The sequence below is a fragment of the Heptranchias perlo genome, unplaced genomic scaffold (genome assembly GCF_035084215.1).
Source record: "Heptranchias perlo isolate sHepPer1 unplaced genomic scaffold, sHepPer1.hap1 HAP1_SCAFFOLD_47, whole genome shotgun sequence".
Lineage (NCBI taxonomy): Eukaryota > Metazoa > Chordata > Chondrichthyes > Hexanchiformes > Hexanchidae > Heptranchias > Heptranchias perlo.
Window position 1 is genome coordinate 1,950,894 of NW_027139484.1, and position 24,902 is coordinate 1,975,795.

The window sequence follows — 24,902 nt, forward strand, 5'->3', positions numbered from 1 at the left end:
CTCAAGCCTGTTACACAGGAACAGCAGCAGACCATTCAGCCCCTCGAGCGTGTTATACGGGAATTGAAGGCAATTCAGCCCCTCGAGCCCGAAACATCAGATCTGGAGGCCAATCAGCCCCTCAAGCCTGTTACATAGGAACAGCAGCAGGCCATTCAGCCCCTCGAGCGTGTTATACGGGAACTGAAGGCCATTCAGCACCGCGAGCCTATTACACTGGAATAGGATTCGGCCATTAAGCCCCTCGAGCTTGTTGCACTGGAACAGGAGGAGGCCATTCAGCCCTTCGAGACTGTTATAAAGGATCTGGATGCCATTCAGCCCCTCGCGCATGTTACATAGGAACAAGAGGAGTCCATTCAGCCCCTCGAGCATGTTAATGCAGGAACAAGATGAGTCCATTCAGCCACACGAGCCTGTTACACAGGAACAGGATTAGACAATTCAGCTCCTCAACCTGTTCCGCCATTCAATTCGATCATGGCTGATCTGTATCTTAACTCCATCTACCCGCCTTGGTTCCTTAATTATTAATACCCATGCCTAACAAAAATCTGCAATCTTCGTTTTGAAATTTCGTATTCACCCCAGGCCTCAACAGAATGAAGTGCTTCCTGACATCAACCCTGAACGGCCGAGCTCTAATTTTAAGGTTATTCCCCCTTGTTCTGGATTCCACACCAGAGGAAGTAGTTTCTCTCCATCTACCCTATCAACTCCTTTAATCATCTTAAACACCTCAATTAGATCACCCCTTAATCTTCTGTATTCAGGGGAATAAAGCCTAGTCTATTCAACCTGTCCTCATAATATAACCCTTCTAGCCCGCCTATAATTCTGGTGAATCTGTGCTGCATTCCTTCCAAGGCCAATATATCCTTCCTGAGGTGCAGTGCCCAGAACTGAATGCAGTTCTCCAGATGGGCTCTAACCAGAGCTCTGTACAGCTGGAACATAACTTCCACCCCTTTATTTTCCAGCCCTCGAGAAATAAAGGCCGACATTCTATTAACCATTTAATTATTTTTGTAACTGTCCACTAGCTTTTAATGATTTCTGTACTTGGACCCTAAATCTCTCTGCTCCTCCACAGTTCCGAGCTCCTCACCATTTAGAAAATTCTCTGATCTATCTTTCTTAGATCCGAAGTGGATGACCTCACATTTCCCCACATTGAACTCCATTTACCACAGTTTTACCACTCACATAATCTCCCAATATCCTGGGAATGCTCGGTGATTTTGTTTGGTTGGAGAATGCTTGAAATCAGATTGTTATTTTTAAAAGATTCGAAATGATTTTTAACTTGTACAGTTTGAACAAGATCATTATTCCCCGATCAATAAAATGTCTGTGTTTTTCAGATAGCGGCGACAGTTCAGAGATAGTTGCCTTTTTGTCTACTTTAATGAAGTGAAATTTTGCTGATTTAAAATCAGCTGTATTTCTTAGCTTGAAAAAGCAGCTCCTCTGTTGGTGAGGCTTCATTCCCAATGTATCAGTGTTTCCGCTTATCCTGATATCAGTGCAACATTTGAAGGGATCCAGCCCACTCGTTCGATCCAGTGCCGAATCGTGCTTGCTCTTCAGAGGGTGCCGCGGCTCCGGTTCGATTCCTGGTCAGAAAAGCAACTTTTGAACACTTGTTATATTAGTCGCATGAACTAATTGAAAGGCTGTGGCAAGAAAAAAAAACGATCATTGTTTTCATCACCATTAATTAACCGATAACGTTATTTTGCAGAAAGGCGAATGAGGGAAGTTTGAAATCATTTCTTTTGTGCGATGAACTTTTTATCCCTTCTCATTTTACACACTGTATTTTGAAGGGCTCGGTTTAAAATGTTCAGTGCTCGTGAGACCACGAATTTGTGTTAAATTTAACAGGACCGGCTCTTTCACAGATGAAAAAAACATCTGCCCCAACATAATGTTTCCACCCGGGATCGAACCGGGGACCTTTCGCGTGTGAGGCGAACGTGATAACCACTACACTACGGAAACCTTTGCTTTGGTGGTCAGCCAGAAATTAGAATGACGGCATTGATTCTCTTTCATAACTATTCAATTGATCGAAGTTGCACAAGTCACAAAAGAAAAATGTTCATTTCAAAGTTATTAAACTCCCAAATGTGGCCTTGTTTTGACAGGTGTGGGACCTGGCATCACAGCATCAATAAAGCATATTCTCAACATTTCCATTGGGAACAGGAGGAGGCCATTTCGCCCCTTGAACCTGTTCCACTCTTCAATTCGATCAGAGATCATCTGAAGCCGCAAATCCATTTATCCGTCTTTGCTCCCTATCTCTCGATACCCTCACCCAACAAAAATCTACCGATCTCAGTCTTGAAAGCTTCAATTGAACCCCAGCATCCACAGTCTTTTGGGGGACAGAGTTCCAGACTTCTACTGCCCATTGTGTAAAAAAGTGCTTCCTGATTTCGAACCTGAATGGCATGGTTCTAATTTTAAGGTTCTGTCCCCCTCGTTCTTGATTCCCCAGAGGAAATTGATTCTCTCTCTCTTTATTCTATCGACTCATTTAAACATGTTAAACACGTCGCTCAGACCGCCCCTCAATCTTCGGTACTCGAGGGAATACGAGCCCAGTCCATGCAGCCTGTCCTCATAGTTTAACCTTTTTAACCGCGGTAACATTCTGGTGAATCTGCTCTGCACTCCCTCCAAGGCCAATCTATCCTTCCTGAGGTGCAGTGTCCAAAACTGAACGCAGTTACTCCAGACGCAGTCTAACCAGAGCTTTATATAACTGGTACATAACTTCCACTTCTTTATATTCCAGCCCTCTGAGATAAGGGCTAACACTCCGTTCGCCTTTTAAATTATTTTTGGACCCGTCCGTTAGCTTTTACTGATTTATGTAAATGAACCGTTAATTCTCTCTGCTTCTCCACAGTTCCGAGCTTCTTACCATTTGGAAAATACCCTGACCATAGGTCCAAAGTGGATTACCCCACATTGAACTCCATCTGCCATAGTTTTGCCCACTCACTAAATTTATCAATGTCCCTTTGCAACTTTCCACTCGCATCCACACGACTCACTGTAACACCTAACTGAGTCTCATCAGCAAACTTGGATATACGACTCTCTGTTCCTTCATCTAAGTCATTGATAAATATGGTGAAAAGCTGAGACCCCAGTTACAGATCCCTGGGAGACACCACTAGTCGCATCCTGCCAATTGGAGTATGTACCCATTATCCCCACTGTCTGACTACTATCTCCTAACCAATTCTCTACCCATGCCAATACATTGCCTCAAGTTCCATGCGCTTTCATTTTTGCCAACAGTCTCTTGTGTGGAACCTTATCAAATGCCTGTCGGAATTCCATATAAATAATATCATAGGAACATAGGAACAGGAGTAGGACGTTCAGCCCCTCGTTCCTGCTCCGCCATTTGATAAGATCATGGCTGATCTGTGATCTAACTCAATGTACCCGCCTTTGGCCCATATCCCTTAATACCTTTGATTGCCAAAAAGCTATCAATCTCACATCTAAATTTAGCAATTGAGCTGGTATCAATTGCCATTTGCGGAAGAGAGTTCCAAACTTCTACCACCCTTTGTGTGTAGAAAAGTTTTCTAATCTCGCTCCTGAAAGGTTCGGCTCTAATTTTTAGACAAAATGGTGGCAAGTTCGCCCGACATCTTGGGCAAAATGGCAGCAAGTCTGGCAATCATCTTGGACAAATTGGCCGCAAGTCCTTCACGGCTGTTCGACAGGAACAGAAGGAGGCCATTGAGCTCCTCAAGCCTTTAATATGGGAACTGAAGGCCATTCAGCCTCTGAAGGCTGTTACACAGGAAAAGGAGGAGGCCATTCAGCCCCTCAAGCCCGTTACATCGTTACTGGAGGCCGATCATCCCCTCAAGCCTGTTACATAGAATCAGGAGGAGGCCATTCAGCCCTCTGAGCCTGTTATACAGGAACTTGAGGCCAATCAACCCCTCAAGCCTGTCAAATATCAAAAGGAGGAGGCCATTTAGCCTTTCGAGCCTGTTATCTGGGAACTGAAGGCCATTCAGCCCTTTGAGCCTGTTATATAGGAACTAGACGCCAATCAACCCTTCAAGCCTGTAAGATAGCAACAGGAGGAGGACATTCAGCCCCTCGAGCACCTTAGACTAGATCTGTTAGCCAATCAGCACCTCAAGCCTGTTACACAGGAACAGCAGCAGACCATTCAGCCCCTCGAGCGTGTTATACGGGAATTGAAGGCAATTCAGCCCCTCGAGCCCGAAACATCAGACCTGGAGGCCAATCAGCCTCTCAAGCCTGTTAGATAGGTACATCAGCAGGCCATTCAGCCCCACGAGCGTGTTCCACGGGAACTGAAGGCCATTCAGCACCTCGAGCCGATTACACTGGAATAGGACTCGGCCATTAAGCCCCTCGAGCTCGTTGCACTGGAACAGAGGAAGCCATTCAGCCCTTCGAGACTGTTATACAGGATCTGGACGCTATTCAGCCTGTCGCGCATGTTACATAGGAACAAGAGGAGTCCATTCAGCCCCTCGAGCATGATAATATAGGAAGAAGATGAGAACATTCAGCCCCTCGAGCATGTTACATAGGAACAAGAGAAGTCCATTCAGCCACACGAGCCTGTTACATAGGAACAGGAGTGGACAATTCAGCTCCTCAACCTGTTCTGCCATTCAATTAGATCATGGCTGATCAGTATGTTAACTCCATCTACCCGCCTTGGTTCGTTAATCATCAATACCCTTGACTAATAAAAATCTATCAATCTCCGTTTTGAAATTTTGGATTGACCCCCAGCCTCAACAGACTTTTGTGGGAGAGAGTTCCAGATTTCTACGACCCTTTGTGTGAAGAAGTGCTTCCTGACATCACCCCTGGACGGCCGAGCTCCAATTTTAAGGTTATGGCCTTTTGTTCTGGACTCCCCCAACAGAGGAAGTAGTTTCTCTCTATCTACCCTATCAAATCCTTTCATCATCTTAAACACCTCAATTCAATCACGCCTGAATCTTCTTTATTCAGGGGAATACAAGGCGAGTCCATGCAACCTGTCCTCATAATTTAACCCCTTTTAGCCACGAGATCATTCTGGTGAATCTGCGCTGCAGCCCTTCCATTGGCAATATATCCTTCCTGAGGTGCAGTGCCCAGAACTGAATGCGGTCCTCCAGATGTGGTCTAACCAGAGCTCTGTACAGCTGGAACATAACTTCCACCCCTTTATATTCCAGCCCTCTTGAAATAAAGGCCGACATTCCATTAGCCTTTTTAATTATTTTTGTAACTGTCCACTAGCTTTTAATCATCTCTGTGCTTGGACCCCTAAATCGCTCTGCTCCTCCACAGTTCCGAGCTCCTCACCATTTAGAAAACTCTCTGATCTATCTTTCTTAGATCTGAAGTGGATGACCTCACATTTCCCCACATTGAACTCCATTTGCCACAGTTTTGCCCACTCATAATCTCTCAATGTCCTGGGAATTCTTGGTGCCTTTGTTTGGTTGGACAATGCTTTAAATCAGTTCATTATTTTAAAAAGATCACAATTGATTTTTATTTTGTACAGTTTGAACAAGACCATTATTCCCCGATCAGTAAAATATCTATGTTTTTGAGAGAGTGGCGACAGTTCAGAGATAGTTGCCTTTTTGTCAACTTTAATGAAGTGAAATTTTGCTTGAAAAAGCAGCTCCTCTGTAAGGTGAGGCTTCACTCCCAATGTCTCAATGTTTCCGCTTGTCCTGATATCAATGTAACATTTGAAGGGCTCCAGGAAATGAACAGTGAAACCCCTTCAGATTATCTCAGCCCACTCGTTCTATCCAGTGCCTAATAGTGCCTGCTCTTCAGAGGGTGACAGATTCACACTGCACTCGAGCTTGTTTTAGACTTTAACTGCCAAACAAATTGATGAAACAGTAAGAGAATAAACAGAATAGTAGCAGTAAGACAACAGTTTTACTGTAAAGCTCAACCAGATCCTTATTGGAAAAGAAAATAATAAATAATTCACAAATACTATACGAAACTGTGACCGAACTTTCAAACATCCTGGTTCTTTGTTGTCTTTTTCTCACAACCTATGGAAGCTGTCGACTTGATTAACATTCTCAGAGATTCCAAACAGACTCACCGGTTTCAAAAAGACAGGCAGATACATGCCTTCAAAACAGTGACTGGGAGCCAGTCATTTTAAGCAATGGTCTGTTTAATTCAAAAGAAGCTGCCAATCAAAACTGTAGGAGAAGAAATGACCCTGTTGGTTTGTATCTGAATCAAATGTTTGACTTTGTGAGGTGCAGCCTGCCTTTAAGAGGTGCAGCCTGCCTTCACGAGGTGCTCACCACTCAAGCAACATCGAACCCCCTGCTGCTGAGAAGCCGCTCAACAGCACAGCCAGGACTGACTGCTCGCAGGAATCAGGTAAATCACCAGGCAGCACCAATCTCACGGGCTGTCTGCATCTCAAAGACTGGGTGCAGGTTAATCACGTGGGGGTTAATCGACCCCCGCGCCCGGATTCGGGGGTTATCGAATTTAACCCCGTACATGTATTTATATATATATATTACATAGAATACAGCACGGCACAGAAACAGGCCATTCAGCCCATCTGGGTAAAGAAATTCCTCTGAATTTCTTATTTGACAACAACAACTTCTGGAGTAGAAAATATAATAAAACATATAATCTAATTATATATTTATATATATTTAACTTCGAATGTACAGTACAGAGCAGTACAGAGGCCATTCGGCCCGACTGCTATTTCTATTTTATAACAACTACTTCTTGTACGTATAATACAATATAATATATCTTCACATAAATATTACATAGAATGCACCACGTCACAGAAACAGGTCATTCGGCCCATCTGGGTAAAGATTTTCCCCTGAATTCCTCATTTGACAACAACAACAAATTCTTGAACATGCAGTATGAAATAATATATAATATAATTATATAGTTATATATATTTTACATTGAATGTACAGTACAGCACAATGCAGCACAGAGGCCATCCGGCCAAACTGCTATTTCTATTTTACAACATGTTCTTGTACATATAATATATTTATCTATCCATATATATAGCATAGACTACAGCACGGCACAGAAAGAGGCCATTCGGCTCATCTGGTAAAGAAGTCTCTCCGGGAGTCCCTGCTTCACGACAACAACAACAGCATTATATATATTTGTATACTACATAGAATTACATCGAATGTACAGCAGAGAATCAGGGGATATTCGGCCCAACTGGATAAATAAATATCCCACAGTGTTCCCACAGTGACCAAGTGATCCCACAGTGCACCCAGTCATCCCACAGTGATCGGGGAGAGACCCACTGATCCCACAGTGCAATCAGTGATAGTGCCCCAGACATGCACAGTGTCCCAGTGATCCACCGTGAAACCAGTGGCCCCACAGTCACCGCAGAGTGACCCAGTGATCCTACAGTGCACCCAGTGATATTGCCTCAGTGATGAAAAGTGTCCCAGTAATCGTAGAGTGTCCCAGTGTTCTCAAAGTGATCCCAGTGATCCTACAATGCACCCAGTGTTCCCACAGTGCACCCAGAAGTCCCAGTATCCAAACTGCATTTGTGCAAATGTTTGATAGGGTTTCTTTTATACAACAACTTGTGTACATAAAATTTCATGTATATATACATGTTTATAATATTTATATATGACATAGAATGGGTATAGAAGTTTCTCCTGTAACGCCATGAAGCTGAAACATAATGGCGGCCAGTAAGGCGGCCATCTTAAACCAAATGGCCGCCACTGTCGCAGTGATCCCACAGTGTCCCATTGATCCCACAGTTTCCCAGTGATCTCACAATGTCCCAGTGATCCCACAGTGTCTCATTGATCCCACAGTGTCCCATTGATCCCACAGTGTCCCATTGATCGCACAGTGTCCCAGTGATCCCACAGTGTCCCATTGATCCCACAGTGTCCCATTGATCCCACAGTGTCCCATTGATCCCACAGTGTCCCATTGATCCCACAGTTTCCCATTGATCCCACAGTGTCCCAGTGATCCCACAGTGTCCCATTGATCCCACAGTGTCCCACTGATCCCACAGTGTCCCATTGATCCCACAGTGTCCCAGTGATCCCACAATGGCCCAGTGATCTCACAGTGTCCCAGTGATCCCACAGTGTCCCAGTGATCTCACAGTGTCCCAGTGATCTCACAGTGTCCCAGTGATCCCACAGTGTCCCAGTGATCCCACAGTGTCCCATTGATCCCACAGTGTCCCATTGATCTCACAGTGTCCCAGTGATCTCACAGTGTCCCAGTGATCCCACAGTGTCCCAGTGATCTCACAATGTCCCATTGATCGCACAGTGTCCCAGTGATCTCACAGTGTCCCAGTGATCTCACAGTGTCCCAGTGATCCCACAGTGTCCCAGTGATCTCACAATGTCCCATTGATCGCACAGTGTCCCAGTGATCCCACAGTGTCCCATTGATCCCACAGTGTCCCATTGATCCCACAGTGTCCCACTGATCCCACAATGTCCCAGTGATCTCACAGTATCCCAGTGATCCCACAGTATCCCATTGATCCCACAGTGTCCCATTGATCCCACAATGTCCCAGTGAACCTGCAGTGTCCCAGTGATCCCACAGCACGCCCGTTGATCCCACAGTGACCCAGATACAACTCACATGAGCCCCATTGTGTGCAGCTTGTGGTGAAGGCCTCAGTCTGTCCCATGTGGAGAGAAAGCTCCTTGTCCAAGGATTCCACCTCCTCCCAAAAATTCTCTTTCCACATCTTCATGTTACAGCATTTCCACAAAAAAAGTCCTCTGGAGGGAGAGAGAGATAGTGAAAAGGGATTGATTAGAAACAAAACAAGCGATTAAAACTGCTCAGCTCGAGCACAGAGCTACCTCACACTCACTCACTCACACACTTTCACACTAACTCACTCACTCTTTCCATTACACAGGCAGCAAACCCTCAGCAAATACCACTGACAAACAAACTCCCCAGTTACAAAGCAGAAAATCTAAAGAAAAGAGAGAAAAGTTGGGAGAAAGAGAGAGACAGAAAAACACTCAGGGCAGACTGAAGAGCACAAGTTGCTTCACTCTCTCTCTAATACAAGTTTGCAGGGTTTTCTCTCCTGTTTTGCCACTCATTGCCTCACTCACCACCCCCACCCCCGGCCTTCACCAACCCTCCCCTAAAAGGTGCTGGTCTGTCTGCCTGTGTTTGCTGCAGTGTCCAAATTGCCCCTGTGCTCATTTTCTCTTCTGTTCCTGGAGCAGGGGACAAAAAGCGTGGCCATATTTTGCTACTTCACCCTTTATGTTGCAGTTTGCAAAGGTGAACGAACTTTACCTTTGCTCTTTTCTCTTGTTTTAATTAGCAGTGGACAAAAAGCCTATAGTTTGTGGTCAACTTACAGTTTGTGGCTTTTTCCAATTAACCAAAGAGTTCAAACAAATTCATGACATTCAAAACAGCCAAAGTAAAAATGTTTTTTTAAAAAACTAATAAAAAACAAGATCCCTCACTCAGTTACAGAAACAATCTCTCAGCAACATTCACTTACACAGAAACAATGCCCAGTTTATAAAGGAGAAGAATCTGAAGAGTAAAAGATTGAGAGACAATCTATCGGCAACAACAACTTGTATTTATATATTAGAGCAACAACGACAACATCAATTTGCATCTATACATATATATGTATTTCCATAACACAACTACTATTACAAAGCCCCCATAAAGGCTGTGGGGAAAGAGCAGAGGGGGACATGGGACTAATTCGACAGCCCTTTCGAAGAGCTGGCACATGCACAGTGGGCCGAATGGCCTCCTCTTGTGCTGTACCGACCATGAAACAATGAATCTATGAACAACTTCAATGTCATGAACCTGAAACTAAACTGACACCAGCAATGCAGTCATCTTACTGAGGGGCAAGGCGGCCATTTAACTGAGGGGCAAGGCGGCCATTTAACTTTGAGGAAAGACGACCAACTTACTGGGGGGCAAGATAGACATATTGAACAAATTGTCCGCCATGAAGCTGAAACAAAATGGCGGCCCTGATCCTGAAACATAATGGCCGACAATAAGGTAGCCATCTTACTGAGGACAAGGTGAAGCTTGTTGCAGTGAGACACACGGAGAGGGTTCATTTGCTGTTCCTGTTAAATCACTGTTGCACTACAGTTAAAGATACAAACTGAGTGAGACTGGAACTAGCTGGTGTTTAACACAAAGACAGCGGTGCAGTGAGGGAATCAAAGACCAAAATGTGAACTTCTGCAAAAAAATGGATTAATATTTGGTTATTTGGACTTAATTCTTACAGAGAAGGAGAGACCAGACATTCGGAGGAAAGGTCAAATGAGCCATTTGGTGTAGAGAATGCAATTCTTGCTTGTATTAAATAAATCAACGTAAAATTGGACTCAATCTGAATGTAGTTCTGATCTGGGATTTGGTTTAATTCTCTATTATTCATATTTTTCTTTAATCTGAAACAATAACAGTATTTGTAACAGTAACAGATCAGGAGAGTGCTGAGGGACCCTGTCCAGTTTAGTAACACAGCAGAAGGGGTAAGAGTACATTGTGATTTATTACAGAATCCAGCAGCTCACTGGGAAAGTTACACATGGTCCAGATGGAGGAGCAAAAAGGTGCAAAGTGATTTTACACTTTAATTTGGGGCAATTCCTTTTTATCTTCACAAGGTTTAATTTTACATTTAAATAATGGGCTCTTTATCCTAAAGAAACATCAGTCACAAACCATGGCTTTATGAACAAAACAATAATTTATTATTCTGAATACACTAGAAAAAATTACATTTCAATTTAATCAACACGTTGGATTTCTGTCCGATTTAGAATTGCTTTAACACGAATAAAACAACACATTCCGAATTCCCAAAATGCATAACCGTTTGGAAATCCAATGTCTATCTTCGACGAAGCTGATAACGAAAGTTATATCCTTATGGTTGACTCAAGCTTGCCTGGAAGATTCCAGGTATTTTGATGGATACCGTTATAGTGTACCCTGTCTTTGTCTTGTATCCAGCTCATCTGCTTCACAGGCAATCTGTGAACCAGCATCGAGGCATCAAGCTGGGAGGTAGCGAGCAGTCATGAAGATTCCAGGTGAGGTGGTGCTGCGAGGAAGCGAAAGGTGAGTTTGGAGCGGCAGTGGTGGATCTGCGTCTCTCCCCACTCAACTTCTGCCCAGCTGCTTTGTAACATCGAACCACACCTCTGGGGACGGTGGCTTATCAAAAATAGGTTCCTACAAATACAACCCACGATTGTTTTCTCTCAGTGTCCACAACGTAACCAAGTCAAGCCGGCAGGTGTTCAAACCATCTCCAGCCCTCCTGGAATCGTTATTATTGCTATGGTGATCTATCCTCTGCTGTGTGGTCTTTCACAACGTGTCATTAACAATCCTTCCAACAGCCCTTCCTCCTTTTAATCGTCCTTTTACTTCAGACATGCTGAAGCGGATTTAGTCTCAGGCTTTCGCTTATCAGATGACTTTTTTTACGACACAGAGCAGCTGGGAAACTCCTGCAGTAAGTAATGGTCAGGGTCAGGTACACAAGGCTGAGTGACTTTATTGAGCTGCCTCCCGGCATCACCTCTCTCTTTGTTTCTCTCTGTGGATCTACTTTTCCCTTTTCCTTCTTTCGATCTGTCTCTTCCTCCTTCCCTTTCCATCTGTCTTTATTTCATTCTGTTTGCTTCTCAATCTCTCCAGCTCTAATTCTGTCTACTTCTTTCTCTCTGTTTCTATTTGACTTTTCGAACTCTTCTTTGCATCTGTTACTGTATTTCATTCCATCTTTCTCAGTCTCTGTTTTAATATTTGTATTTCTCCTCCTCTCTCCTGTTTTATATTTTCTCCCTGATTTCTGTTCCTCTTTTTCTCTTTCTCTTTTTCGTTTTATGTCCGACACTCTCCTGCTCTGACTCTCTCTCAGTCTCTAGTTATTTTGAATTGATTTCATCTGTCTATTTACCTATCTTCTCCAATCACTTTGTAATTACTTGGCAGTGTCTCTCTCTCTCATTATATATATATATATATATATATATATATATATATATATATATATATATATATATATATATACTTTCTTTCTCTCTTCATTTTTCCCTCTTGTCTTAATAATTTACTCTTTATTTCTCTCCGTCTCTGAGTAACTCTCTCTGCCCTTCTTTATTTCTGCACTTTTCTAATTGGTACATATATTTTGTCCTTATGTTCTCTCTCTGTCTGTCCCTCTCTCTGGCTCTCGTCTCTCACTCTCTCTTTGTCTCTCTCTCCCTGCCTCTCTCTTTGTCTTTCTCCTGGTCTCAATCTCTGTCTCTCTCTGTGCCACTCTCTCTGTCTCACTCTCTCTCTGTCCCTCTTTCCCTCGCTTCCCACTCTCTATATCTCCCTCTCTGTCTCTCTGCCTCTCCTTCTTTATCTCTCTCTCTCTCTCTCCCACCCTCTCTCCCTCCCTTGCCCTTTCCCACTCTCTTCCCCTTTGTCTCTCTTTCTCTGTCTCTCTTTCTCTGTCACTCTCCAACTCTCTTTGTCTCTGACTCTCCCTTTCTCATTCTCTCTATCTCCCTCTCTCTGTCTCTGTCTCTCTCGAATTGCCTCGCCCTTTCTCTCCCTCTTTCTCGCTCCCTCACTCGCTCTTTCTCACTCTCTCTCTGTCTCCCGTTCTCCCCCTCCCTCTCTCTCTCTGTCCCTCTCTCTCTCTGCCTCTGTCTCCCTTCCTCTCTCCCTTCCTCTCTCCCTCTCTCTCACCGTTTATGTGAAGTACACACATCCTGATCAGGTCCACAGAAGTGACTTTGATTTCCAGCTTTGCCCATTTTGTCTTGCAGTCAGTTAATTAAAGTCCAGCTGAGCTCTTTAATGCCGCCATTTTGAGCAACAATTCACGTGTTTTCTGCAAAGCAAACCCTGCCTCAATAGGTGAGATTATCAATTAAATATAATCTCAGAATAATATTTAAGATCATTTCATATTTCTGTGCTGCTAATATAAAATGTACTTTCCATCCCCCGGGAAGTGTAGGAGATGGAGTATGAAATGGGATTTAGTTCTCGTGCTTGAAACCCTTCAGTTCTTTCTTTGATTTCATTAGTTTAACAATTAGATTGAGCGGGTATTTCACCGCGTTCTTCAGCTCCTCTCTGAATTTAGTCTGGGTCAGGACATAAATACACGTGTTGGTGCAGGAACTGAGAAGCTGCAGCATCTTTGATGTGTGATCTGTGAGATAACCAGGGTCGATGAAGGAGTAAAAATACCGAATGTCTGCAATTCGCAGATAAATGAAAAATACAACCTTTGTCAGCCACAACAGTATAAAACTGCCCGATATACTGAAGAGTAAAATGATGGATTTCTTTCGGTTCTCCATCTCTGGATCACTCAGATTCTCTCCATTGCTGCGGCCCCGGAGTCCCCTGCGGACTCGACTGGACACTAAAATACGCCTGACTGTCAGAACATTGAACAGAAAAATCAGACAGAACGGGATAAAAGGGGTTAAAATGAGGTGAAACATCACAAATGCGGACCATGCGGGGGAAGTACGGAAGCTCGGTTTAACCTCACAAAACCAGGGAACATTATCAATTATAACGTAAGGTTCAAATGTAAAGTACGTGGGGACATTCACCAAACAGCCCAGCACACTCACTGTTCCCAGAACCACAGCCGCCGTTCTCTCGGTGCAATATTTAGTTTTCAGCTTCTCACAACAAATGGCCACAAATCGATCAAAGGTGAAAGCGACTGTGAACCACACAGAAACCACAGTGACTGCAGCACTCAAGGAGGCAAGAAAACTACACACTGGAGTAATGAGCAGGAATGAATCTCTGAAATAAATCAGACCAATCCAATTCAATATCACACCAATGATAACGACCAGGAGATCGGCCACTGCCATTCCCACCAGGTAGGCACTGATACATCTGGAGAGACCGCACTTTCCTCGGGACAGGATCACAATCGCCACCAAGTTAACTGTAAGGGAACAGAGAAATTACTGATCAGACCTGCAGTCATGAGGGGAGGATCTGAAGTGAAATTTCCAGCTTTGTTGCTGCATCGAAGTGTGGAAAGTGATTTATTGACCTGAGCAGCGCTTTCGGGCAGAGAGATGTTTTTAAACACAATGATCAATAATGAATTGGGAGATGGATACAGAAAGTGAATAAAGTGAGCACCGGATCCACTGGAAGGGCTGAGTGAGAGCTCAGTGCCGGTGGGGAAGGGAGAAGGGGTTTTACACACCGGGAATCCAGCGGATTAAAGCCAGATTTGGGCTCCAGACGGATGGAAAAGAGAGGGAAGTGTCGGAAGGTGAGAGGACGCGGGAGGTGCAGCTTGTGTGTTACTCTGGGTTAAGAGAGCTGACAGTGAGTGAGATTGGGAGGGAGTCAAGGAAAAGAGTGGTGTGAATGGACGAGTCCGTGCTCGAGAGGTGTCAGGAGCAGATGGTTTGGGAAAACGGACAAACTGAAGGAACTGACGAGACAGAGGATTCATTGTAGTGAGAGCAGAGGCTGGGATTCACAGGGAGAGACTGTACATAATCCAACTATTACATTTCTGTAGTTATTGGTGTCAGGGAACCTGTGTTTGATACAAAATGTGTTCAATAAATTTAATTTGCAAATTCAATGAAACTTAAAATGAAAAGTATTAATACAATTAATCACGTTGTTATTGAACTTATCCGAGCTTGAAAAAAACAGTTTCCGAATAATTGATTACAATCAAGAAATTTCTGATTCTATTTTTGAAGTAAATTTTTAATTATGTTTACTGTTAAGTTGGAAAGTAAGGAACATTCACAAAAACAGTCTGAGGACCTGACAATGATATGAACATGAGGAGCGAGTCCCACAGTAAAAACTCACCCAATCTGACCACATCATAAAAACACCTTCAAATCACATTTTCTCTGTTTAATTTTACTGGAAGTTTCAGCAGTTAATTCGGATGAATTATTCACACCACAGCCTCTCGCTTTCCCGCTCAGTCGCCCTCTCCATCATTCATTCTATTCTCTTTCTCAAGTCCATTTTCATATCCGATTAAATCCTATCATCCTGTGCCTGCATTCTGTTCACCAGCCCCGTGTTCCAACGATCCTATTCTCAATGTCAGTTTATTAAATAGTGAAGCCTCTGTGGAATAGTTTAATGTTTCTACAGATCATTCAATTCTCCACCTGTTCAACAACACTGTTCACTTCATCTACAAATCATGGAATAAACAGAATCGAATGCCTCTCCGAGGCTGATCTCACAATAATTGAGATTCCTTCTCCTGTAATTATAAAGTAAAGTGATAGATGGCGGGATTTTTCAATTAACAAAACGCCAACATCATACTTATAATCTACAGATACACAGAAGGCCTCCTGATTCCAACAGGGACAGTGCAAATTGAGACAACAAAACATCAAAACATTTCATTTTACAATGAAGTCCAGTGACAGTCAGTGAATTCATCCACAGTGAAGCAGAGAAGGAGATGTGAAAGATTCAGCAGCAAACTCAGTTCAGTAACCAGACATCTGAAACGGCGTCAGATACACACATAATGAAATAATATTTCATAACAGTGATCACCAATAAATACATTGAAATCCCAGTTAAACTGAAGCATGTTATTGGGGAGGGAGGACACTGCACTGCCTCCTTGTAACACTGAGACCGTGAGCTGTCTCATTATCAATCATTGAAAACACATTGATGAAAACATATTCCAGGGCAGGTTGGTTCCACAACAAGAAAACCTTAACAGCTCCTGATAATATGATACCAACTCTTCGCCCAGAATCCAGATTCCAATATATTCAGTACAGAGAATGATCCAGTAAGAATGCCAGTGTTGGATATACAAAGTTCATGACAGATATAATGCACCTCCTACATTCCACCATTCAACCAATAGTGCAGAACAGGTGACTATGAAATATGCAGGGGGGAAAACAATTTGCCAAGTACAGCAGCAGAGTTAACACCGATTTACACCATTAACAGCTGAAAGAACGGCTTACCCGGAACTCCAACGGCTGCAAGAACAGGATAATAAATACGTTCTATCTGAACCATCACTGGATATTCCATTTCTGTGAGAAGCACTAACTTCTGTTGGCCTGGAAACCACAGCTCCAGCAGGCACTCTGTGCTGATCCATTCCAACAAGCCCTGATTTATACAGGGGATAAGTCTCCACTGACACGGTTATACTCCTGATCATTGTTATTAGTTACAGTCAGTTTAACAAACACATTATATCAGCAGCTTTGACTCCGATGTAAATAATGTGGTGAATGTAACACAAACATCTCAAAGCCCAGGTTATCAACTTAATCAGATCTCTCTCAGGAATAAAGTTTAAATCTGATCTCATACAGGACTGATCCAACAATAATGAGCAGCTCCATTTACAGTTTTTATATAATTGTATTGACCATGTTCACTCCTGGAGATTCAGTTATAATTTAGACCGATTTCTCCGCTGTGTAGACTGAATCCAGGGACAAAAGCAGACCCGTTTCACTCTGTTCCTGCAGTTTCCCCAGTTAGAATATGAATTGTGAGTCTTTGACAGAAATGACTGTGGGTGATATTAGGGGACGTACACTGAACGTGTCCCATTGACATGCCTCTCTCCGCTATTTTAAGGCAGATGTTTACTCGTTTATTCCACATTGGTTCACGGCTCCAGTAAAATTGTCCCCGTGCAACACCGAGATCAGCTCATGACCCGATTTGACCTCCTTCACATAGGCCCCGTGATTTCCTCACCCGCCTCAATTCCTTCCTCAGCCCATTGCCATTGAAACCCTCATTAATGCCTCTGTTCCCTGCACCCCCCCACCAACAGACTCCATTCCTCCGGCACTCCTGGCCGGCCACCCAACCTCCACCTTCCATAAACGTGAGCTCATCCAAAACTGTGTAATCCGTGTCCAACCAGCACCTGGTCCTGCTTGGCATCCCTGACCCTCACCGACTCCCAGTTCCATATTCCTTAAATTTAAAATTCTTATTCCTGGGATTAGATCCCTCCATGGCCCACCCCGCCTTACCGACAGACAACCCATCCAGTTACCTCCTCATTCTCCAGACACTGGCCTCTTTTGCTGGGACTACCCTCAATTGGTTCCACTCACCTATCTGATCATAGTCAGGAGAAGCTTCTCTTCCCAATCCTTGGCTCCCTCCTCTTCATCATCTACATGCTGCCCTTTGGTGACACAGTCCACAGACATGGAGCAGCTTTCAGGTGGACGCTGACAAAACCACCGCCTCCCTTGACCCTTCCAATGTCTTTGTGTTGTCAGACCCACACCCTGATTGAGATGAGACACAATTTCCTCCAGTTAAAAATTGGGAAGTCATCATCTTTGGCCCCAAAATCTTCACATCCTTGCCACAGATTCCATCCCCACCGCTGGCTTTTTGATTGGTGAGTTGCTCACCAATCACCAAAGCCCTTACTGACCTGCGTTGGATTCTAGTCTCCAAAGCCTGTCGCTGATTTTTATTCTTTCTTCCATTCAAATCCATCAGAGCCTCACCACTCCCTGTCTCTGTCACCTCCTCCATTCCGATACCCCCTCCCAAACACTCTGCTCCTCCACCTCTGGCCGCTTGTGCATCCGCAGTCCATTTGCCATACTTTTGACAGCCGTGCCTTAAGCCATCTCAACGTTCCAGAAAGCCCAACCTAAGTCGCTCCATCTCTCTCTCCCCCTTTCAGGTGTCAGACGTGGATCAGTGGTAGCAGTCTCGCCTCTGAGTTAGAAGGTTGTGAATTCAAATCCAACTCCTGAGACATGAACACATAATCCGGGCAGACACAACAGTGCCATTCTGAGGCAGCGCTGCACTGTCAGGGGGGCAATACTGAGGTAGTGCTGCACTGTCGGAGGGTCAGTACTGAGGGAGTGTTGCACTGTCGCAGGGTCAATACTAAGGGAGGGATGCATTGTCGGAGGGGCTGTATGGACGCACTGCTGCACTGTCAGAGGGTCAGTCCTGCAGGAATGCAACACTGTCAGAGGGTCAGTAGTGAGGGAGCACTGTACGGTCGGAGGATCAGTACGGAGGGAGCGCTAAACTGTCGAAGGAGCAGTATTGAGGGTGTGCTGTACTATCGGAGGATCAGTACGGAGCGAGCGCTATCCTGTCGAAGGGACATATAGAGGTAGTTCTGCACTGTCGGAGGGTCAGTAGTGAAGGAGCGCTGTACTGTCGAAGGGGCAGTATCGAGGATGTTCTGCACTGTCGGAGGGTCAGTTGTGAAGGAGCGCTGTACTCTCCAAAGGGTAGTATTGAGGTAGTTCTGCACTGTCGGAGGGTCAGTAGTGAGGGAGCGCTGTACTGTCGAAGGGGTAGTATTGAGGAAGTTCTGCTCTGTCGGAGGGTCAGTAGTGAAGGAGCGCTGTACTGTTGAAGGGGTAGTATTGAGGAAGTGCTGCACTGTTGTGGATGCCGCCTTGCAGACGAGACGTTAAACTGAAGCCCCATCTGCCCTCCCAGGTTGATGTAAAAGATCCCACGGCACGATTCGAGAAAGTGCAGGCGAGTTCTCACCGGTGTCCTGGGCAATATTTATCCCTCACTAAAACCGATTTTCTGGTCATTTATCTCATTGCAGTATGTGGGATCTTGCTGTGTACAAATTGGCTGCAGCATTTCCTACATTACCACAGTGTCTACACTTCAAAATCGGAGCATTCTATATTTGTTACAGCACAGGAGGAGGCCATTCGGCCTATCGAGCCCGTGCGGTTCTTTTTAAGAGCAATCCGTTAGACCCAATCTCCCGCTCTACCCTGTAGCCCTCCAAAGTTTTTCACTTGAAGTATTTATCCAATACTTTTTGAAGGCCATGATTGAATCTGCTTCCACCACCCTTTCAGGCAGCGCATTCCAGATCATAACAATTCGCTGCATTAAAAATTGTTTTCCTCATGTCGCCTTTTGTTATTTTGCCAATCACCTTAAATTATTTTGAACGCTTCTATCAAATCACCTCTTAACCTTCTCTGCTCTAAGGAGAACAACCTCAGCTTCTCCAGACTCTCCACATAACTGAAGTCCCTCATCCCTGGGAACATTCTAGTAAATCTCGTCTTCACCCTCTCTATCTTCTTCACTTCCTTTCTAAAGTGTGGAGCCCAGAATTGGACGCAATACTCCAGTTGTGGTCGAACCAGTGTTTTATAAAGGTTCCTCATAACTTCGTTGCTTTTGTGCTCCATGTCTGTATTTATAAAGCCCTAGATGCCACATGCTTTTTTAACAGATTTCTCAAACTATCCTGCCACCATCAAAGATTTGTGCACATACACCCCCAGATCTCTATGTTCCTGCATCCCCTTTAGAATTGTACCATTTAGTTTGTATTGCTTCTCCTCTTCCTGCCAAAATGTATCACTTCGCAATTCTCTGCGTTAATTTCATCTGCCACGTGTCCGCCCATTCCACCAGCCTGTCTATGTCCTCTTGAAATCGATCGCTATCCTCCTCACTGTTCACTACACTTCCCGACTTGGAAATATATCACCGTTCCTTCATTGTCGCTGGGTCAAAATCCTGGAACTCCCTTCCTGACAGCACTGTGGGAGAACCGTCATCACACGGACTGCAGCGGTTCAAGAAGGCGGCTCACCACCACCTTCTCAAGGGCAATTAGGGATGGGCAATAAATGCCGCCCTTGCCAGCGACGCCCACATCCCGTGAACGAATGGAAAAAAAAATCGTTGAGCCATCTGCAAAATTTGAAATTGTGCCTTGTACACCCAATACCAAGTCATTGATATATATCAAGAAAAGCAGTGGTCCCCGCACCGACCCCCGGGAAACACTTCCTCCAGTCAGAAAAACAATCGTTCACTACTACTCTCTGTTTACTCTCACTTAACCAATTTCGTATCCATGCTCCCACTGCCCCTTTAATTCTTGCGCTTCAAACCTGTTGACAAGACTATTATGTGGAACATTATCAAACAACTTTTAAAAGTCCATATACACATCAACGGCATTGCCCTCATCAACCCTCTGTTACCTCATCAAAAAACTCAGTCAAGTTAGTTAAACACGATTGGCCTTCAACAAATTCGTGCTGGCTTTCCTTTATTAATCAACACTTGTCTAAGTGACTATTAATGTTGTCCCGGATTATCGTTTCTAAAAGCTTCCCCACCACCGAGGTTAAATTGACTGGCCTGTCGTTGCCGGGTTTATCCTTACACCCTTTTTTGAATAAGAGTGTAACATTTGCAATTCTCCGGTCCTCGGGCACCACCCCCATATCGAAGGATGATTGGAAGATTATGGCCAGAACCTCTGCAATTTCCACCCTTACTTCCCTCAGCAATTTGGTTGCATCCCAGCCGGACCGGGTGACTTATTTATTTGAGTACAGCCAGCCTTTCGAGTGGTTCCTCTATCAATTTTTAGCCCATCCTGTATCTCAACTACCTCCCTTTTTTCTTTGACTGGGCAGCACCTTCTTCCTTGGTAACGACAGATGCAAAGAACTCATTGAGTACCTCAGCTAGGACGTGGTGACTTAGCCAAACATTTAGAGCCAGGACGTGCAGGAGTGAAGTTGGGAAATGCTTCTACGCACAAATGGTGGGTTAAGTTTGGAACGCTGTTCTGCAAACGGCAGTTGATGTTAGCTCAATCAAGAATTCTAAATCTGAGATTGATGGATTTCTGTGAACCAAGGGATATGGGGCTACGGCGGGTATATGGAATTAGGTCACAGGTCCACCCTGATCTGATCGAATGGTGGAAAAGGCTCGAGGAGCAAAATGCCACCGCCACTTGCTTCCTCCTGATATGTGCCAGCTTCTCCTGCAAAAAAGCGCCGAGTGTGTCTGGGTAATTTTCCTATCATGTTTGTACAACTGCCAGTGTGTGTGGCCTGTGAGTTGTGGGTGGGCGGCTTGCAACGGTGGTGGTGGGTAAGGGTGAGAAGGTTGAGTACTGATGGAAATAGTTTGTTGTTATGTGGGTGATGAGGGGTGTAGTTCATGGAGCAATGGGTGGGGCTACATGTGTAGTTGGTAGGAGACGCCACCTGACAGTTGACCTCACTCATCTTGACCACTCATGTCAAAGCATTTAACTTCTTCCTGTACTGCATCCATGTTCATGATGCTGTGCGCCTGGCATTGACCTCATCCTCTACTGCCTCCCACGACCTTTTGGGTGTATGTCTGGAGGATATCTTGCCCTCCGCAGATATAGGATGTCACTCGTCAGTCCACCTCTTGCACCAAGGCCTCTGGTGAATCAGCAGAGAACCTTGGTGCACGGACTCTCAGACCGGCGGATTGGTGAGGTCCAGCATGCAGATTTGGAGGATGTGGGATTTAATGGTGCACAACCTTTATTCAACATTTTAAATTAACTCATCAGTATGTAAAAATAGGGATGGGACCTGCATCTGTGCTTTACGTGTGGGATGTCTGATCTCTGTTCAGAATCTGTACAGATATATTCGGCATAAGCTGCACAGAGAGACCTCTGGTGATCAGCAGCCTGAAGGAGGAAGAGGGCTCGGTGCCATCTTCACAGACCGACATGCTGAGGATCAGCAAGTCCTTTCATGCCGGGCTGTATGACGCGAAGCCCAGAGACAACACGGCCTCCCAATCCTTCCTGTCCTCTCTCTCTCTTGGAGGAGAGCGAACGGGAGAGCCTGGATTGGTCACTGACCTTGGACGAGTTGACAAAGGCCGTCTGGTCCTTCGAGAAGAGTAGATCTCCCAGGAGCGATGGTTTACCCGTTGACTTGTACTCGGCTCTGTGGAACTGGATAGACCCAATCCTACTGGAAGTGAACGGGGGTACGCTTCTGGCAGGCAGCATGTCAGAATCCATGAGGAAAGGCATCATCACCCTCATCTACAGGCAGAAGGGGGAAAGGGAATAAATCAGAAATTGGCGACCCATTTCCTTGCTAAATGCTGACTACAAGATTCTGTCGAAGGCCATCGCCGACAGGCTCGAATCTGTTCTGGGGCGGGTGATCCACCCGGATCAGACCTGTAGTGTACCCGGCAGGAAGATCTCTGATAGCCTTGCGCTGCTCAGGGATACGATCGCCTACGTGCAGGACAGAGGTTTGAACACCTGCCCCAGGAGAAGGCCTTCGACAGAATATCCCACGCATACATGATTGACGTGCTATCCAAAATGGGGTTTGGGGAGGGAATCAGCGATTGGAGCCGACTGCTCGACATGGACATCCATTGCACAGTCCTAATCAATGGGCGGGAGTCAGAGAGTTTTCCGATCAGTTCTGGAGTCCGACTGGGTTGTCCTCTCTCTGCGGTCTTGTTCATGTGTTGTGTCGAGCAATTTGCTGCGTCCATCAGAAAGGACACAGTAATTAGGTAGGGTGACGATCACGGGCAACGGAGGCTCTCAGGTTAAGGCCTCCCTGTAAATGGATGACGTCACCGTCTTTTGATCCGATCAGCAGTCGATCCACAGACTGATGGACATCTGCGATCGTTTCGAGCTGGCCTCGGCGTCCAGAGTGAACTGCAATAAGAGTGAGGCCATGTTCTGTGGCAGGTGGGAGACCCGATCCTTTGATCCCTTCACCGTCAGGTCCGACTACCTGATGGTGTTGGGGATCGGGTTCGGGGGCCCCAGGACTCCACCAAAAAATGGGAAGAGCGCGTCGCCATGGCTAAACAGAAGCTTGGTATGGTGGGGGGACGATCCCTCTCCATAACCAACAGGAACCTGGTGATAAGGTGTGAGGTACTCGCGGTGTTGCTCTACGTGGCCCAGGTCTGGTCCATTCACCACAGCTCCGTCACCACAGACACCCGAGCTTTCTTCCACTTTTTCTGGAGGTCCTAAGTAGAATGCGTCCACAGGGACACCATGTACAATACACTGAGAAAACTGGGTCTAGCCAACCGAGCAGACGCAGGAGGTCCCGTTCAGCTGGACTGCCCCCCCCCCCCCACCTGTCCCAGGTGTAGAAGTTCCTGAGTTGGAACCACTTCGACCACAAGGCCGTCAGACAGTGGAACGTTCAGGGGGCTCTGCAGGAAAAGGAGAGGGTGGATCCGATCGACCAGTTCCCTGACCAGATGGTTCATGCCATTTGACAGAACGTCTCGTCGCCAGAACTGACCAACAGGCACCAGGATGTGGCCTGGATGGTGGTGAGAAGGGCCCTCCCAGTGCAGTCCTTCCAACATGCATGGAAACTCAGCATCACCTCGAGCTGCCTTCAAGGCTGCGGGAATGGGACCGTCGTCTGTTTCCTGGTGGACTGGACCTTCATGCAGAATGTGTGGGGAGAGATGCGTTGGTATCTGTCCCAGTTCATCCCCAACACCTCAGTAACACAGGACGCTGTGCTCTATGGACTGTTCCCCGGGAGGCACACCGAGACAGATATCAACTGCTACTGGAAGACCATCAACTCGGTGAAGGAGGCCCTTTGGCCCGCCCGAAACCTGCTGGTCTTCCAGCTGAAGGAGCTGTCCACGACCGAGTGTTGCCGACTGGCACACTCCAAGGTCCAGGAGAACATGCTGCGGGATACACTGAGGCGCGTTGCGGCCTACGCAAGGGCCCTATGGGGAAAGAGCACCGTGTAAAGCCATCCCACCTTTTATTATACGGAATGTATTATAAGATATGTCCTGTACTTTGTATACACTGTGTATTGTATTGAAATAACGGGATCATAGTGAGTGCGATCTGTTTTGTATTGTTTTGAATTGAAATTTCGATTCTTACCCTGAACTGCAGGTATCATTAAATATTATGAAATAAAGTATATTTTGAAAATAAAATTGCCGCTCAACCGCACTCCTTTGAGCAGCGAGAGACCTGTCCGAAAGACTGAGAGAATTCTTTTTTGCCTGAAAATGAGTCCGGTTTGACGTGTTGTTGCACAAAGGCACTCCCTGCTGGTGAGCAGAGGCAAATGCTCGAACAAAACAGCCGTGTTCGGACAGACACAGAAAGCTTTCAGGTTTGAGAAAGGACAAATGCCAACATTTGAAGCAGTAAGCAGTCTGTAAAGTTAAGAATGCGGCCTTGAGCTCAATACCGCTTACTCCAAAAGCACGTTCATTATTTTGAGCCAGAATTAAACCAACGATTTAAGAGTGATTTTGCTTTCAAGTTTGAATCTCTACAAGTTTTCCACACTACCAGCTGAGCTATCGAAGGGAAGCCGCAAAGGTCCCTCTCTTTGGTGATTGTTCACCGTGTGCCTTTTGACACTCCCGGACTCGTGGAGACGCGTGGGCATGACCGAGACTGACTCGGGACCTGCTCATACCGCAGCGCTGTGAGAGTGTGAGCTCCGACTTACTCGACACACCTTTGGCCAGTCGAGCAATGGGGAACGTGTCTGACCAAAATTCAGAAGATTGTTGGTTCGATTTTCACCTGGATGGAGAGTTTTTGCAAACTGCCGATTAGTTTATGATTTTACACCTTGCAAACTGTCCTACTTGATAGAGCTGCCTGGAGATTTATACATCAAGTGCCTTCTTAGCGCAGTTGGCAGCGCGTCAGTCTCATAATCTGAAGGTCCTGAGTTCAATCCTCAGAGAAGGCATCATTAAGCTTTTTTTTTTCCATCTTTGCTCAAGACCAAAATCAAGAATTTTTGCTTCCTGCAGCACACAAAAAGATTTGCTGCCCCTTGACCTCTCTGTACCGTAGCACGCAGTGAAGCTTAAGAAGCACATGGACCATGGGCTCGCTGAAAACTGACGCCACTTTTGTTTCTGGACAATTGACCCAAGTCAAAAGGTGAGTG

General features: G+C 45.4%; 2 non-coding genes across 2 annotated transcripts; one reads left to right on the plus strand and one right to left on the minus strand.

The window, feature by feature from the left end:
- Positions 1-1,931: 1,931 nt before the first annotated feature.
- On the minus strand, positions 1,932-2,004 carry trnav-cac (transfer RNA valine (anticodon CAC)). The gene has a single exon. It is a non-coding gene; the product is annotated as a tRNA-Val (tRNA).
- A 22,621-nt stretch (positions 2,005-24,625) lies between these two features.
- On the plus strand, positions 24,626-24,698 carry trnam-cau (transfer RNA methionine (anticodon CAU)). The gene has a single exon. It is a non-coding gene; the product is annotated as a tRNA-Met (tRNA).
- The last annotated feature ends 204 nt before the right edge of the window (positions 24,699-24,902 follow it).